The sequence below is a fragment of the Octopus bimaculoides genome, chromosome 6, assembly GCF_046866305.1.
Source record: "Octopus bimaculoides isolate indiv1 chromosome 6, ASM4686630v1, whole genome shotgun sequence".
In the NCBI taxonomy this organism is placed as follows: Eukaryota; Metazoa; Mollusca; class Cephalopoda; order Octopoda; family Octopodidae; genus Octopus; species Octopus bimaculoides.
The window spans coordinates 64,325,011-64,340,659 of NC_142933.1; the positions used below are offsets into that span (position 1 = coordinate 64,325,011).

Here is a 15,649-nt window from a genome sequence, read left to right on the forward strand (position 1 = left end):
GGAAGTCAGCATAATCCCTGTTTCCAGCACTTCAGGCAAAAGAAAAGAGACACCAGTCTGTCTTCATGCAGTTAACCTCTCACCGATTTCAACCTACGGGGAACAGTCCCTAACGCTAAACTTAGGACTTCGCCGCACCTTCCAGTGGGTATTTATCATAGCTAAACTGCCGACCCCTTTCTTATGAGCCGATTTCCTGCATCATTTCGGTCTCCTGGTAGACATTAAACACAGAAGACTTGTTGACAGCATCACACAGCTCACTGTACGCGGTATAGTCGCTCGTATGGCCACAGTCAGCCCAACTATTTTGCTAACAACAACAACTCATCACAGCGCTCTCCTGAAAGAATATCCGGATGTCGCTTGACCAGTATTCCATAGTCAGCCGATCAAACATGAAGTCACTCACCACATCAAGACCAGCGGTCTACCTGTTGCTGCACGACCCCGAAGGTTACCACCAGATCGTCTCAAGGCCGTCAAGCTAGAATTCCAGCACATGCTTGACCTTGGAATCATCCACCCGTCCAGCAGCAAGTGGTCCTCGCTAATACACTGCGTTCCAAAAAAAAATCATCAACCGATTGGAGAGTTTGCAGTGATTATCGATCGCTGAATAAATGCACTGTAAGTGATGCATATCCTGTACCCCACTGGTGTACGCATTTAATACCAAGCCTTATCGTCACTCGCCGAGAAAAGTCCGACACCTCGACTTCATACCGCAGTGCACGACAGATATACGCCACATCAAAGGGTCGACCAACTCAGCAGCCGATGCACTATCACGCACGCAGATCAATGCAATCCACACCACTACCCCAATTGATCTTCCACGTATAGCAGCTGACCCGGAGAATGACGAAGAACTTCTAAAGCTCCGAAATTCGTCATCTCTCAAATCTCAGCAAGTTCCGGTACCATCATCTACGGCCCATATATGGTGTGATGTCTCCGCCGGTTGCTAACGCTCTTATGTACCACAGAAGCATCGTCGTGAAGTCTTTTCTACTCTGTATTCTCTATCACATCCTGGTATTCGTTCCAATCAAAAGCTGATATCGACCCATTTTGTGTGGACCAGTATCAACAAGGATATCAGAGAATGGACCAAGTGCTGTGTTGCGTGCCAAAAAGCGGCAATCTACTGACACATAAAATCACCGATCGGCTCCTTTTCAAAACCCGACGCACAATTTCAGCACGTATACATCGACATCGTGGGACCTCTGCCACTTTCACAGAATTGTACACACCTGCTCACCTGTGTGAATCGTTTTTCGCAGTGGCCCGAAGCTCGGCCCTTATCAGATACTTCAGCAGAAACGGTCGCCAAAGCGCTGATATCCCACTGGGTTTCACGTTTTGTCCCACCCGCAACTATCACCACTGACAGAGGACGTCAGTTCGATTCCCACCTCTTCACCGAGCTGACTCGTCACCTCGGGTGTAAACACACCTGCACAACAGCTTAGCGCCCCGCAGTAAATGGCATGATCGAACGTTTTCACCACCAACTCAAGGCAGCTATAAAAGCATATCCAGACTGCACTAACTGGTTGGAACATCTCTCTCTCATCCTCCTTGGTATTTGATCCACGGTTAAGGAGGGAGTTGGACATACTCCGTCTGAACTAGTCAATGGCACAACACTCACCTTACCTAGGCAGATGATCGAACCTGTTTCATCACAAAACCTTTCTGACCCAGCACAATATGAGCACCGATTACGGACATCCATGTCGCATTTGTCACCCGCAAGCCCCAGACAACAGAACGCTGCTTCACATGTCCCAAAGGACATCAATACTTGGACGCATGTTTTCGTGAGAAATGATGGGATACCGTCTCAACTTCGGCCACCATATTCCGGGCTCTACAAAGTAATTCAAAAAGAACTAAAGTATTTCGTTCTCGATATTGGAAGATTTCCCGCTTGTTTTGGTTTCAAATCTCACGCAGGGTCAAGCTAAACACTTACACTCTCAATTTGTCGCCTTATGTTAAAAGCCGTTATCTACAGCAAAACGTCTTTGGCAAGAAAATACTGTGAGATACAATACGATTGACATGAAAAGTTTAGATAAGAATACTCACCAGCCGAAATAGCTCAGTTGGGAGAGCGTTAGACTGAAGATCTAAAGGTCCCTGGTTCAATCCCGGGTTTCGGCATCCGGTGGCTGGACTATTTTTATTCTTCATATTCTATTTTCATTCGAAATTTGCTTTTGTCTTGAACTATTTTTGTCCTGAACTATTTCTTTCATGATACTTTTTCGACCTAACTTCAACTCCAGGTTCTAGCTATTCCATCTAGATTCTGTCTCAAACACTGTGTTAATAGTATTATATTAACATCTACTTTCTGCGACTTTCTACCTCTCTATGTTTCAATTCACATGTTTCTTCTTAACGATTTGTTTTATAGCCTCAAACGATTTCTTATTCTTCTTTTCACTGAGTTTGCACCATAACTCTTGCATATTCTGAGTAAACCTGCGATCCTGTTCACTTCTATCCACAGTTTATTATTCTAAAGGTCCCTGATTCTATTTCGGGTTTTGGCGGCTGATTCGCTATCTTTTTCTTTCGTTCAGCTTTCATTTTATCCACGGAGAACTATTCCTTTCACTGATGATTTCCCTTCGGTCATTTCATATCAGATTCGACTCATCTTCAATTCCAGATTCTAGCTATATCAGCCATGACACTATCTATAACTAGGATACTTTAAAAAATGGGTTAAGTCCTGAATTGAATATAACTCATTAAAGTCTCCCCCAACTTATCGTTTTATGCCAAGAGTCCAACATCTGCAATAAAAAAGTCGTTGGTGGGAACAGAAATAATTTGATTGATATACAATACACATGGTATGTATAGCTTTACGTTGTCCGGTACACCAGCCGAAATAGCTCAGTTGGGAGAGCGTTAGACTGAAGATCTAAAGGTTCCCGGTTCAATCCCGGGTTTCGGCATATGTTGGCGGATCTAATAATTTTTTTTTCATTCATTCAAATTTCATTTTATGCACGAAGAACTATTCCTTTCAATGATCTTTTCAATTCTATTTTAAAAAAAGATTCGACGCATCTTCGATTCCAAATTCCAGCCACTTCTCTGCCGTGCACTGAATATACATTGCATAAATTTTCAGCAACATTCATCCATTTTATGTAGACCTCATGCACGTGTTGACTTGTATTACAGTCTCAAAAACGATTTCTGACTCATTCTTTCGCCCAGTTTTGCACCATATTCCTTGCATCTTCAGCGGAAATCCTTGAATTTTCCCACTAGTCAACTAATTTCTCTTTTAGTTTATATTTTATTTTAGGCATGAGTAACTGTTCTTTTCAGTTATTATCTCTTTCTTCTTTCACCTCATATTACATTCCATCCGTCTTCGATTGCAGGTTACAACTATTTCACCTAGCTTTCTTCGGAAAGATTAGCGCTAGAAGTTAACAGAGACACTTTTTAAAGTGTCCTAGTTGTTGTAGATAGCGCCATATCGCACTTGTTATGGCCTCCTCAGTACAACATAATTTGAGATCATGAAATTAGTAGATCTATGTTCATTTAAAGCCTTTAGGAATTATATATGATAGATTTTCTTTTCTTCCTGGTGTTCTTACTCTCTTACCTGAGTGAAGAGATAGAGACAGAGAAACGAAAATCTCAGCATCATTTAAAATCAAAATTAACATTACATTTAAGTATGATTGATATTTTCGATTTTCTTTTAACGACGGAGGAGAGATTAAGAAGAAAAGGAACTATTGATAGGAGGAGGGAAAGTCTCTTACGAGTTTAGGTTTCCATTCTGGGAGTTTTAGAAAGACTTTGTGTTATTTCTCCACACACACACACACACACACACACACACACACACACACACACACACACACACACTTTTTTTCTTCCTCCAGTATTTATTCGCCTTGTTCGATAGTTCTCCGTATAGTAACATTTAACCGTTTCTCTAGAAACTACATTCAAGCTCCTATGTGTTTACTTTTAGTGATTTTATTTTTTGCGGATGCGAATGCGATATTCTGGCCGTATTTTCAAGTTTCTCATCACTTTGGAATGACTTAGGATTAATTTCCAATCTAGAATCGAAGATGGGTCGAATCAGATATGAAATGAATGAGGGGAAAAAATCAGCGAAAGAAATAGTTCTTCATGGATAAAATGAATTCTGATTGTAAGAAAAGCGAAGCAAACCAGCCATCAGCTGCCGAAAACCAGGATCTTCAGTCTAATACTCTCTCAACCGAGCTATTTCGGATGTTGAGCATTGTATATAAACCATGTTATTTCTAGTCTTGCCAAAGACTTCCTTATTGTAGATGTATCCTTGACATAAAACGGTAAATTGGGGGAGACTTCAAAGAGTTATTTTCAACTCAAAGCTAAAACTCTGCGTATCTTATTGACCTCTCCCTCCTCCACTCTCTCTCACACACACAAATTGCTAGAGAATATTTGAATATTTTGCGGAAGTTTGTTAGTTCTGCTTTCTATTGAAACTCTGGTTGCTGGGATCAATAAGATACGCCAAGGTTAAGTCCTGAGTTGAATATAACTCATTAAAGTCTCCCCCAACTTATCGTTTCATGTCAAGAGTCCAACATCTGCTATAAAAAAAGTCGTTGGTAGGAACAGAAATAATTTGATTGATATACAATACACATGGTATGTATAGTTTTATGCGTTCGATTTCACCAGCCGAAATAGCTCAGTTGGGAGAGCGTTAGACTGAAGATCTAAAGGTCCCTGGTTCAATCCCGGGTTTCGGCATATGTTGGCAGACCTAATCATTTATTTTTCTTTCATTCAAATTTCATTTTATGCATGAAGAACTATTCCTTTCAATGATCTTTTCTCCTCTATTTTAAAACAGATTCGACGCATCTTCGATTCCAAATTCCAGTCACTTCTCCAAACTTCTCTATCGTGCACTGAATTTATATTGCATACATTTTCAGCAACATTCATCCATTTTATGTAGACCTCATGCACGTGTAGACGTGTATTACAGTCTCAAAAACGATTTTTGACTCATTCTTTCGCCCAGTTTTGCACCATATTCCTTGCATCTTCAGCGGAAATCCTTGAATTTTTCCACTGGTCAACTAATTTCTCTTTTAGTTTATATTTTATTTTAGGCATGAGTAACTGTTCTTTTCAGTTATTATCTCTTTCTTCTTTCACCTCATATTACATTCCATCCGTCTTCGATTGCAGGTTACAACTATTTCACCTAGCTTGTCTGTCAAAGTCCAGGTTTTTAGAATTATGTTACATAAATTTTTACGTGTTTCTTCCATTTTATGGATAAACCTTATGTTCGTCACGACTTGTATTGCAATCTCAAACGATTTCAAACTCCACCTTCCTTCCACTTTTCGCCAGAAGCCATGCGTCTTCACAGGAAATCCTTGAACTTGTTCACTTTTCATCCATTATTTAAAAATTTTTTTCTGAAATCTCCGAAGAGGTTAGAGCAAGAAGTCATTACAGACACCGTGAAAATATGTAAAATATTGAATAAGTGTAGCATATATTATGATCAACATATGGAATGACATTCATGTGTGTATGCATGCATACACATGTACATTCTTAAATACATGTCTACGTAGATACATATACATATGATAGATACACGTTAAACTATCTTGTTGACGAGTATAAATTCCAATGAAAGAGCTTTGTCTCTCGGCATGAAAATGATTCTTTCTCCATTAGTGGGTAATTCGAAAAATAAAACCAATCAATCATAAATATTGTTGATCGAAAGTCATGGATGGGAAACTCGGAGTAACGATTTCTGAAGTTTTGTTTTCTAGTATAACATAAGCCATTATTGAGAACTCTTTTCTACTTGTTCTCTCTCAAATGCTTACATAGCTCTCTCTGTCTCTGTCTTTCTCTGCTTGTCTCTCTCTCTGTGTCTTTATATTTCACTTGCGCTTTCACATACAGTCACACGAATTGCTTGAAAGACATTAAGTATTTTGCTGAAGTTTATTACGCTCTGCTTTCTGCTGAAACTTTTTCTCCTCCAATTTACAGTTTTATGTTAAGAATCCAATATCTACAATAAAAAGTCTTTGGCAGGAATACAAAAAATTTGATTGATATATAATATGGATAGTGTTGGCCAACGTCTCTAGTAGCCAAAATAGCTCAGTCGGGAGAGCGTTAGACTGAAGATTTAAAGGGACACTGGTTCAATTCTGGGTTTCAGCATCCGGTGGTTTGTCAACTCTCTCTCTCATTTTTTTGTTTATTCTGTCTTCATTCATATTATGTTTTAGGCACGAGGAACTGTTCTTTTCAATTATCTTTTTCGTCTTTCATTTCATATCGGATTCGATTCATCTTTGTTTCCAGGTTACAACCATTTCACTTAGCTTGTCTCTCAAATATTACATTTCGTTCACTTTGTGCCATATTCCTTGCATCTTCAGTGGAAATCCTCAAACTTGTTCATTTTTCATCCACTATTTTCAAATTTTCTTTTCCTGAAATCTCCGAAGGGATTGGAGTTAGATGCTGTTACAGATGCAGTGAAAATATGTAAAACATTGAATAAGTGTAGGAATACAGATAATTTGATTGATTATAATTTGGTAGGAATATGAATAATTTGATTTATAATACGAGTGACATGGATGGTTCTGAGATTCGATTTTGCCAACCGTAATAGCTCACTTGGGAGAGCGTTAGACTAAAAATCTAAAGGTACCTGGTTCAATCCTTAGTATCGGTGGCTGGTCTGCTTCATTTTACTTTCGTTCAAATTGTATTTTACCGCTGAGGAACTATTCCTTTCAATGATCTTATTTCTTCATTCATTTCGTATCGGATTCGACCCATCTTCGATTGCAGGTTCCTGCTATTTCATCTAGCTTCTCCATCAAACCCCTGCGACTTCCTCCCATTTTATGTATAAACCTCATGTTCCCAATTCACGACTTGCATTACAATCTCAAACGATTTCTGACTACACCTTTCGCCCAGTTTGCACCAAATGCCTTGCGTCGTCAGAGGAAGTTCTGAAAATTTTTCACTTCTCATCCAATATTTTCCTGTTTTTACTCCTTAAAATATTACTTGATTTTTCTTAAAATAACGTGATTGGTTAAGCTGATGTTATCTTAAAACTCTGACTGATTTTATTTTACCGTCTTAACGATATTTCTTTTCATTTCATTTTTCTAATCTTGACATCATAAGCAGCCGTCCGAGAATGTCATTACGGTTTTACCTATTAGACATGATGTCGTGGCTATAACTAAATTCATACAAAGGAAAATCCCGAGGATACAAATATAGTAAATGACAGTGACGTAAATCACAATATGAATGACAACATAGCATGAGGGAATGCTAGTGAAACGTTCCTTTCAAGACATCAATAAAATGCAAGAATAACACGCCAGACATAATAATCTGGGACGAATTGTGCTCCTCCAACTATACTTGCATTTCATTGAAGTCTCGACGGGAAAACCTTGCTTATAAGTCGAAATCAGATGCCTCACAGCTATCAACATAATGTTAAAAATTGGTGACAAAGAAAACATGCGTCGAGCTGATGTGAAATGCGCGGAGAATTTTAGTTTTAGATTTCTACTTATAGTTATTGGAGCACTTGGTAATGTGACGGACTGTCTTGTTCCAAATGTGAGAAACTGGGTTTCCCCAAACCAGAAAGAATACGTTGAACCATGTGAGTACAGCTACAAGCTATTAAAGACATCGTCAAAATATGTAGATATGGAAAAAAGCTTAGCATATAATCTACGTATGTGATGACATCCATACCTCTCCCTTCTGTGCATATGCGCAAATATATGTTTATTCAGGCATGTATATGTGCACATCTATACATACATACAAACATACAAATATACATGCGTACGTATGAATATACATACACACATATAAAGTACATACATATAAGTCTGTATATAAATTCCTGTGTAGTCTCTAGGCTGGAGAAAGGGTATTTCTCCACTGGTAATTCGAAAAATAAAACAGGTAATCATACATACACAGACATACTTTCGAGGTCAGGAGAAGAAAACTTGTTGCAATAATATCTGAATTTTGGTTTCTGGTATACTACATACAACAGTTATTACTGAATACTCTTGTCTCTTATTTTCTGTCTTTGTCCCTCTGTTTCACTCTCACACACAACAATGGTGCAATACGAGAGTTAGTTTAAATAGCTTGCGGTATTCAATTGTGTTTTGATTTCAACTATAACTCTGGATGGTGGTAGTAGGTAGTCATTGAAGTCTGTGATAGTGAAATATAGAGTTGTATATAATTGATTAAAGTTTCCTCAGTTTGGCACTTTCTGTTAAGATTCCAGTGTCTGCAATACAATGTATTGATAGCAACACGAATGAATTGATATACAATACGCAAGATATAGATAGTTTAGACACAGTTAAACACCGGCCGAAATAGCTCAGTTGGGAGAGCGTTAGACTGAAGATCTAAAGGTCCCTGGTTCGATCCCGGGTTTCGGCATCTGCTGGCTGGTGTACCGTTTTTTTCTTTCTTTTAAATTTTATGTTAACCCCCAAAGAACTATTCCTTTTAATGATATTTTTTCCCGTTCATTTCACACCAGATTTGACCCAAAATCTGGTCCATGTGCTAGTTATTCTCTCAAAAGCTATTTTCATAGTCTAATGTTGCATCAATTTTCTGCGAACTTTCATGATACCTAACATCACGCTCCTTCTTCATGACTTGCATTACAGCCTCAAAATAGTCATGACTCCACCTTTCATCTTCTCCAAGAAAACAATTGACTATTTACTTTCTATCTACCATTTGCAGTTTATATTCACTCTTTAGCATTTAAACCAGCTATATCTAGCCAAAATATTCTACCCGCGTTATATTCAATCTGGCTAGGTATGGCCTCTTCCCACTCCCTACAATGTCGTTTTAGAAATATAAACGATATCATCGAAGTCTCGAAGCTACAAGATATTGCATGATTAATTTAAGACAATATGAATAAATAAGCATTACATTAGACTGAATAATCTGAATGCTAAAGGGTCAAAGGGATTACGTCATTTCTTCTCTATTTTGTTATCTTGACATATATCGCTGTCCGAAATTTTCATCTTGGAGGTGATGCCCCAGCATGGCCACAGTCTAATAACCGAAAAAAGTAAAAGATAAAAGATAAAAGTGTCCTTAAACATGTCGCTTTATGTTCAAAATCCAGAATCTATAATAAAAAGTCTTAAGCAAAAAGTATATAATCTATCTGATCTATAATTATTTCTACAATAGGCAGAAAGCCTGAAATTTTGACGGGAGGGGACTAGTCGATTACATCGACCCCGAAAGGATGAAAGGCAAAGTCGACTTCGGCAGAATTTGCACCCAGGACGTAACGGAAGACAAACCACTGCTAAGCATTTCACCCAGCGTGCTAACGATTCTGCCAGCTCGCCACCTTATATCCGATATATATTACAAGTAACATCGACAGTTTAGAGTAACGTTATTACCTGCCGAAATAGCTCAGTTGGGAGAGCGTTAGACTGAAGATCTAAAGGTCTCTGGTTCAATCCCGGATTTCGGCATCCGGTGGCTGGTCTGTGAAATCTTTGGCGCTCTTCGTATTTTGTTTACTTTGGAATTTTGTTTTAGATCCTTTCAATGATTTTTTTTCCTGTTTGTATCATCCCGAATTCGACCCATCTTCTATTCCAGATTCAGCTATTCTATCTATCTTCTCTCTTTAACATGAAATTTATAATATTCATCAATTTACTGCGACTTTCCACCATTTTATGTCTAACATCATTCTCTTCACGAATTGCATTACAACCTCAAACAATTTCTAACTCCAGCTTTCACCTTGTTCCGAGGAAACATTTGACTCCGTTTACTGTCCACTATCTGCAGTTTTATTAAAGAGAACACATCATTTCATTTTACTGTCATTTCTTCTACATAACTGTTTAAAATGTCATTTCTTCTCTTTTCTTGTTATCTTGACATAAGTTAATCCCCGAAATTGTCATCTCAGCGATATCTACCTATGAGACATGATGTTGTGGCTTGAATCAAATGGAACACAAAACAATCCCGAGTATAGCGATGTAATGTGCTACAGTGATATAGAGGGCATAAATCACTCATAAATTGAAAGAATACAAGTGAAAACATTCCAGTGCAATGAAATCCAAAAACAACAGGCCAAATGTAATGATCTGAGTCAGATTATTTTGTCTGCCTCGCAAAACTGGATGAGAAAATTATGCAATTAGTTATAATCAGATATTCAGAATTTGTGAACTTAATGTCAAAGATTAGTGAAAAAGAAAACGTCTGCGCCGAAATGATGAGAAATCAGGACAATAGCCTTAGATTTTTTCTCATAATTATTGGAGCACTTGGTAACGCGACGAACTGTCTCAGTACCAATTTTGAGCAGCTGGGTCTCACAAAACCAGAAAAACTCGCTAGATCAAGAGATTACAGCTACAAGCTATTGAAAGCACTGTGAAAATATGTAAAATACTGAGAAAGTTTAGCATTATATATGATCTACAAATGGAATAACATCTGTATCAGTACCGAACTTTGTATGTGCTCAAACATACGTATATTCATACGTGTACATGCATATATTTGAGTGTGCATGCATACATATGTACATTCTTAAATGCATGGATACGGATATACATACGTATAAGATGCATATGTATAAGACTATTTTATTGCAGCTGTGTAGATTCCTATGAAAGATTAGTTTCGAAGATAGAAAAATATAATTTCCCCATTGGTGATAATTCGAAAAATAAAACCAGTTAATCATACATACATACATACATACATACATCTAAAATGGTGACCCGGACGTGATTCGAACACGCAGCCTTCTGATATGAAGATGGAAAATTCGGAGTAACAATTTCTGAAGAAGTCTTGGTTTCTAGTATAATATAAGTATAATATAACTAATCATTACTAAGTACTCTTTTAGCCTTGTTCTCTCTCAAGTGAACACAGACACACAGACACACAGATACACACACACACACACACACACACACACACACACACACACACACACGCACGCACGCACGCACGCATGCATGCACGCACACACACACACACACACACACACACGCACACAAGAATTAAGGCGGCGAGCTGGCAGAATCGTTAGCACGCCGGGCGAAATGCTTAGCGGTATTTCGTCTGCCGTTACGTTCTGAGTTCAAATTCCGCCGAGGTCGACTTTGCCTTTCATCCTTTCGGGGTCGATAAATTAAGTACCAGTTACGCACTGGGGTCGATGTAATCGACTTAATCCGTTCGTCTGTTCTTGTTTGTTCCCTCTATGTTTAGCCCCTTGTGGGCAATAACGAAATAGGTATTTCGTCTGCCACTGCGTTCTGAGTTCAAATTCCGCCGAGGTCGACTTTGCCTTTCATCCTTTCGGGGTCGATAAATTAAGTACCAGTTACGCACTGGGGTCGGTATAATCGACTTAATCCGTTTGTCTGTCCTTGTTTGTCCCCTCTGTGTGTTGCCCCTTGTGGGTAGTAAAGAAATAACACACACACACACACACACACACACACACACACACACACACACACACACACACACAAGAATTACTAGAGAGACATTAAATATTTTGCGAATTTTATTTACGTTCTGCTTTCTACTGAAAGCAGAGGTGAAATTCTGAGTTGAATATAACTCATTAAAATCTACCCCAATCCACCGTTTTATGTTAAGACTCCAATATCTACAATAAAATGTTTTTGGCAAGAATACAAATAATTTGATTGATATACAATACGCATGAGAGGAATAATTTTATCTATTAGTGTTACTAGTTGAAATAGCTCAGTTGGGAGATCGTTAGACTGAAGATTTAAAGGTCCCTAATTCAGTCCCCTGCTTCGGCATCTGCCGGCTGGTCTACATTCTTTTTCTTTCGTGCTTTGTATTGTGCTTTCGTTCAAATTTTGTTTTAGCCATGAAGAATTTTTCCTTTACTTGATCTTTTTCTTTCATTCATTTCATATGAGATTCAGTCCATCTTCTATTCCAGGTTCCGGTTATTTCATCTAGCTTGTCTATCAAAACACTTGATTTGTAATATTACATCAATATTCTGCGATTTCGATCCTAGGTTCCAGTCAATCTTCTTTGTCAAAACACCAGATTTATAGAATTATATTAGATAAATTTTCTACGATTTTCTATTTTTTGTATAAACCTCATGTTCCCTTGCATTTTAGTCTCAAACAATTTCTGACTACACCTTTCGCCCAGTTTGCATCATGAGCCTTGCATTTTCTGAGGAAATTCTTGAATTTACTCAGTTTTTATTTAATATTTGCATTGTTTTTTCCTTAAGATATTGCATGACATTTCTAATCGTTTTAACGACATTTCTTTCCGTTTCATTCTTCTAATCTTGACACCTGGAGTAGCCGTCCGAAAATGTCTCCACGGTATTACTTATCTATGAGATAAGATCATAGCTAGAACGAAATCCATACAAAGGATAATCCTGAAAATACAACTATAATAAACTATAGTGATATGAAGGGTATAAATCATACATAATACGAGAGAATGCAAGTGAATGCAAGGCGGCGAGCTGGCAGAAACGTTAGAACGCCAGGCGAGATGCTTAGCGGTATTTCGTCTGCCGTTACGTTCTGAGTTCAAATTCCGCCGAGGTCGACTTTGCCTTTCATCCTTTCGGGGTCGATAAATTAAGTACCAGTTACGCACTGAGGTCGATGTGATCGACTCAATCCGTTCGTCTGTCCTTGTTTGTTCCCTCTATGTTTAGCCCCTTGTGGGCAATAAAGAAATGAAATGAGAATGCAAGTGAAATATTTCTGTCAAGAGTTCTATAAAATCTAAGAATAACGCGCCAGTCACAATGATCTGCGACTGATTATTATGCTCATCCTACTATGCTTGCAATTTATTGAGGCCCTGAGAGGAAAACTATGCAGATTAGATGAAATTAGATGTCCAATAGTTAATAGTTAATGTTAAAAAACGGTGGCAAAGAAATCTGGTGAGAAATCTGGACTATAGCTTTAGATTTCTACTCATAATTACAGGGGCACTCGGTAACGTTACGAACAGTCTTGATACCAGTTTTGTGAGACTGGATTTCACAAAACCAGAAAGAACACGCTTGATCAAGAGATCATAGCTTAAAGACACTGTGAAAATATGTAAAAAAACTGAATGAGTTTAGCATTTATAATGATCTCCATATGGAATAACATCCACACCTTCTCTGCGTATGCACAAATATGTATATTCACACATGTACACACATTCATGCGTGCATGTATACGTATATACAAACACGCGTACGTATGGACATACATATACACATATAAAGTACATATATATAAGACTATGTTGTAGATGCAGTGTAAAATCCAATAAAGAACTTTGTTTCTAGGCTAAGAAAAGGGTATTTCTCCAGTGGTGAATAATTCGGAAAGCAAAACCAGGTAAACACGCAATTCACATATTTTCGACCGAAGAGCTTGGAACAATAATTTCAGAGGTTTTCGGTCTCTAATAAAATTTATCAAGCATCACTGAGTCGTCTTTCTTTCTCTCTTTCCCTTTTTTCTTACCTATGTTTCTCTGTTCCACACCAAATTAGTGTATCCGCTAGATAGCTAGTTTTAATACTTTGCAGTATTTAATTATGTTCTGATTTCAGCTGTAATACTGGGCGCTGATAGTGGGTGGTCAATAAAATCAGTTATGGTAAAATACTGAGTTGGATATAATTGATTAAAATTCCCTCAGTTTCTGTTAATTCCAAAATCTACAATAAAAAGTCTTTGACAGAAATATAAATAATTTGATCGATATACGAGTGACATCGATAATTTTGTGAAACATTGTCGCCAACCGAAATTGTTCAGTCGGGAGAGCGTTAGACTAAAGGTCTTTGATTCAATCCCGAGTTTTGACAGCTGGTAGTCGGTTTGCTTCCCTTTCGTACTTAATTCTCTCTACGTTAAAATCATATGTTAGCCCTTAAGAACTATTCATTTCAATATTTTTTGCCCGTTCATTTCACATCGAATTCAACCCGACTTACAATCCATGTCCCAGCTTTTCTATCCAGCTCCTCACATATAAGCTATATATATATAGTATCATATTGCATCAATTTTCTGCGAACTTCTGCCATTTGATACCTAACGTCATGCTCTTTCTTCACGACCTGCTTTACAGCCTCAAAAAATTTATGACTCCTTTCATTTTTGCCCGAGAAAATATTTGACTGTTTACTTCCTGCCCATTTGCAGTTTTTTTTCATTCTTTAACATCTAAACCAGCTATATCTAGCCAAAATATGTCTTTATTCTACTTGTTTTACTTTCAAACCAGCCAGCTGATTTTAGCTGCAGCTCTGACTAGTGACGATGGCAGAATTAAAGAAATATGTCATAGTAAAGTACTAAGCTTGTTATAATTGATTAAAGTGACCTTAAATTTATCGCTTTGTATTAAAAATCCAGTATCTGTATTAGAATGTCTTTGGCAAGAAAGTAAATAATCTATTTGAGAGATAATACAAGTGACATTAATAGTTTAGATATAAAATATCACCAGCCGAAATAGCTCAGTTGGGAGAGCGTTAGACTGAAGATCTAAAGGTCCCTGGTTCAATCCCGGGTTTCGGCATCCGGTGGCTGGTCTGCTAGTTTTCTTTTTCGTTGTCTTTTTTTTCCCTTGGAATTTTGCTTTACCCCCGAAGAACTATTCCTTTCATTAGTTTATCTTCGTTCATTTCATCTCGAATTCATTCCATGTCCCATCTATACCACCTAGCTTTCCTTTCTAACACTGGATTTATAATGTTATATCAATTTACAGCGACTTTCTACCATTTTATGCCGAACCTCATTTTCTCACACATAGTATGTGAGAATGCTAGTGAAATGTTCCTGTCAAGACGTCAATAAAATGCAAGAATAACACGCCAGACATAATGATCAGGGACGGATTATTATGCTTATCCTACTATCTTCGCAATTTATTGAAATTTTGATGAGAAAACTTTGCGGATTAGTTGAAATCAGATGCCCCATAAATATCAACATACTGTTAAAGATTGGTAACAAAGAAAACATCTGTACCGAACTCATGAGAAATCCGAACTCCTCCTTGGAGAACTTGGTAATGTGACGAACTGCCTCGGTACCAATTTCAAGAATCTGGGTTTCACAAAACCCAAAAGAACTCAATTAAGAGATTACAGCTACAAGCCATTAAAGACACTGTGAAAATATGTAAAACATGGAAAATGTTTAGTATGTAATATGATCAACATACGCACTCAAGTGTTCGTGTACCTAAACATGTATATTTATACGCGTACAAGCACATTTGTGTATATGCATACATATAAACATACATTCGTAAATACACGCACACGAACACAAGACACTCCAGTTGACGCTGTAAAGTAGTTCGTTCTCCATTGGTGAGTAATTTGAAAAATAATCCAGATAACCATACAAACATATAGTGTTGACCGAAGATTACGAACGGAAAACTCGGAGTA

At 37.7% G+C, this 15,649-nt stretch overlaps 6 non-coding genes across 6 annotated transcripts; all 6 read left to right on the forward strand.

Moving 5' to 3' along the window:
• Positions 1-2,102: 2,102 nt before the first annotated feature.
• Positions 2,103-2,175, forward strand: Trnaf-gaa (transfer RNA phenylalanine (anticodon GAA)). Its single transcript has one exon. It is a non-coding gene; the product is annotated as a tRNA-Phe (tRNA).
• A 733-nt stretch (positions 2,176-2,908) lies between these two features.
• Trnaf-gaa (transfer RNA phenylalanine (anticodon GAA)) lies at positions 2,909-2,981 on the forward strand. Its single transcript has one exon. It is a non-coding gene; the product is annotated as a tRNA-Phe (tRNA).
• A 1,755-nt stretch (positions 2,982-4,736) lies between these two features.
• On the forward strand, positions 4,737-4,809 carry Trnaf-gaa (transfer RNA phenylalanine (anticodon GAA)). Its single transcript has one exon. It is a non-coding gene; the product is annotated as a tRNA-Phe (tRNA).
• A 3,680-nt stretch (positions 4,810-8,489) lies between these two features.
• On the forward strand, positions 8,490-8,562 carry Trnaf-gaa (transfer RNA phenylalanine (anticodon GAA)). The gene has a single exon. It is a non-coding gene; the product is annotated as a tRNA-Phe (tRNA).
• Positions 8,563-9,568: 1,006 nt separating this feature from the next.
• Positions 9,569-9,641, forward strand: Trnaf-gaa (transfer RNA phenylalanine (anticodon GAA)). Its single transcript has one exon. It is a non-coding gene; the product is annotated as a tRNA-Phe (tRNA).
• A 5,052-nt stretch (positions 9,642-14,693) lies between these two features.
• On the forward strand, positions 14,694-14,766 carry Trnaf-gaa (transfer RNA phenylalanine (anticodon GAA)). The gene has a single exon. It is a non-coding gene; the product is annotated as a tRNA-Phe (tRNA).
• Positions 14,767-15,649: the final 883 nt, after the last annotated feature.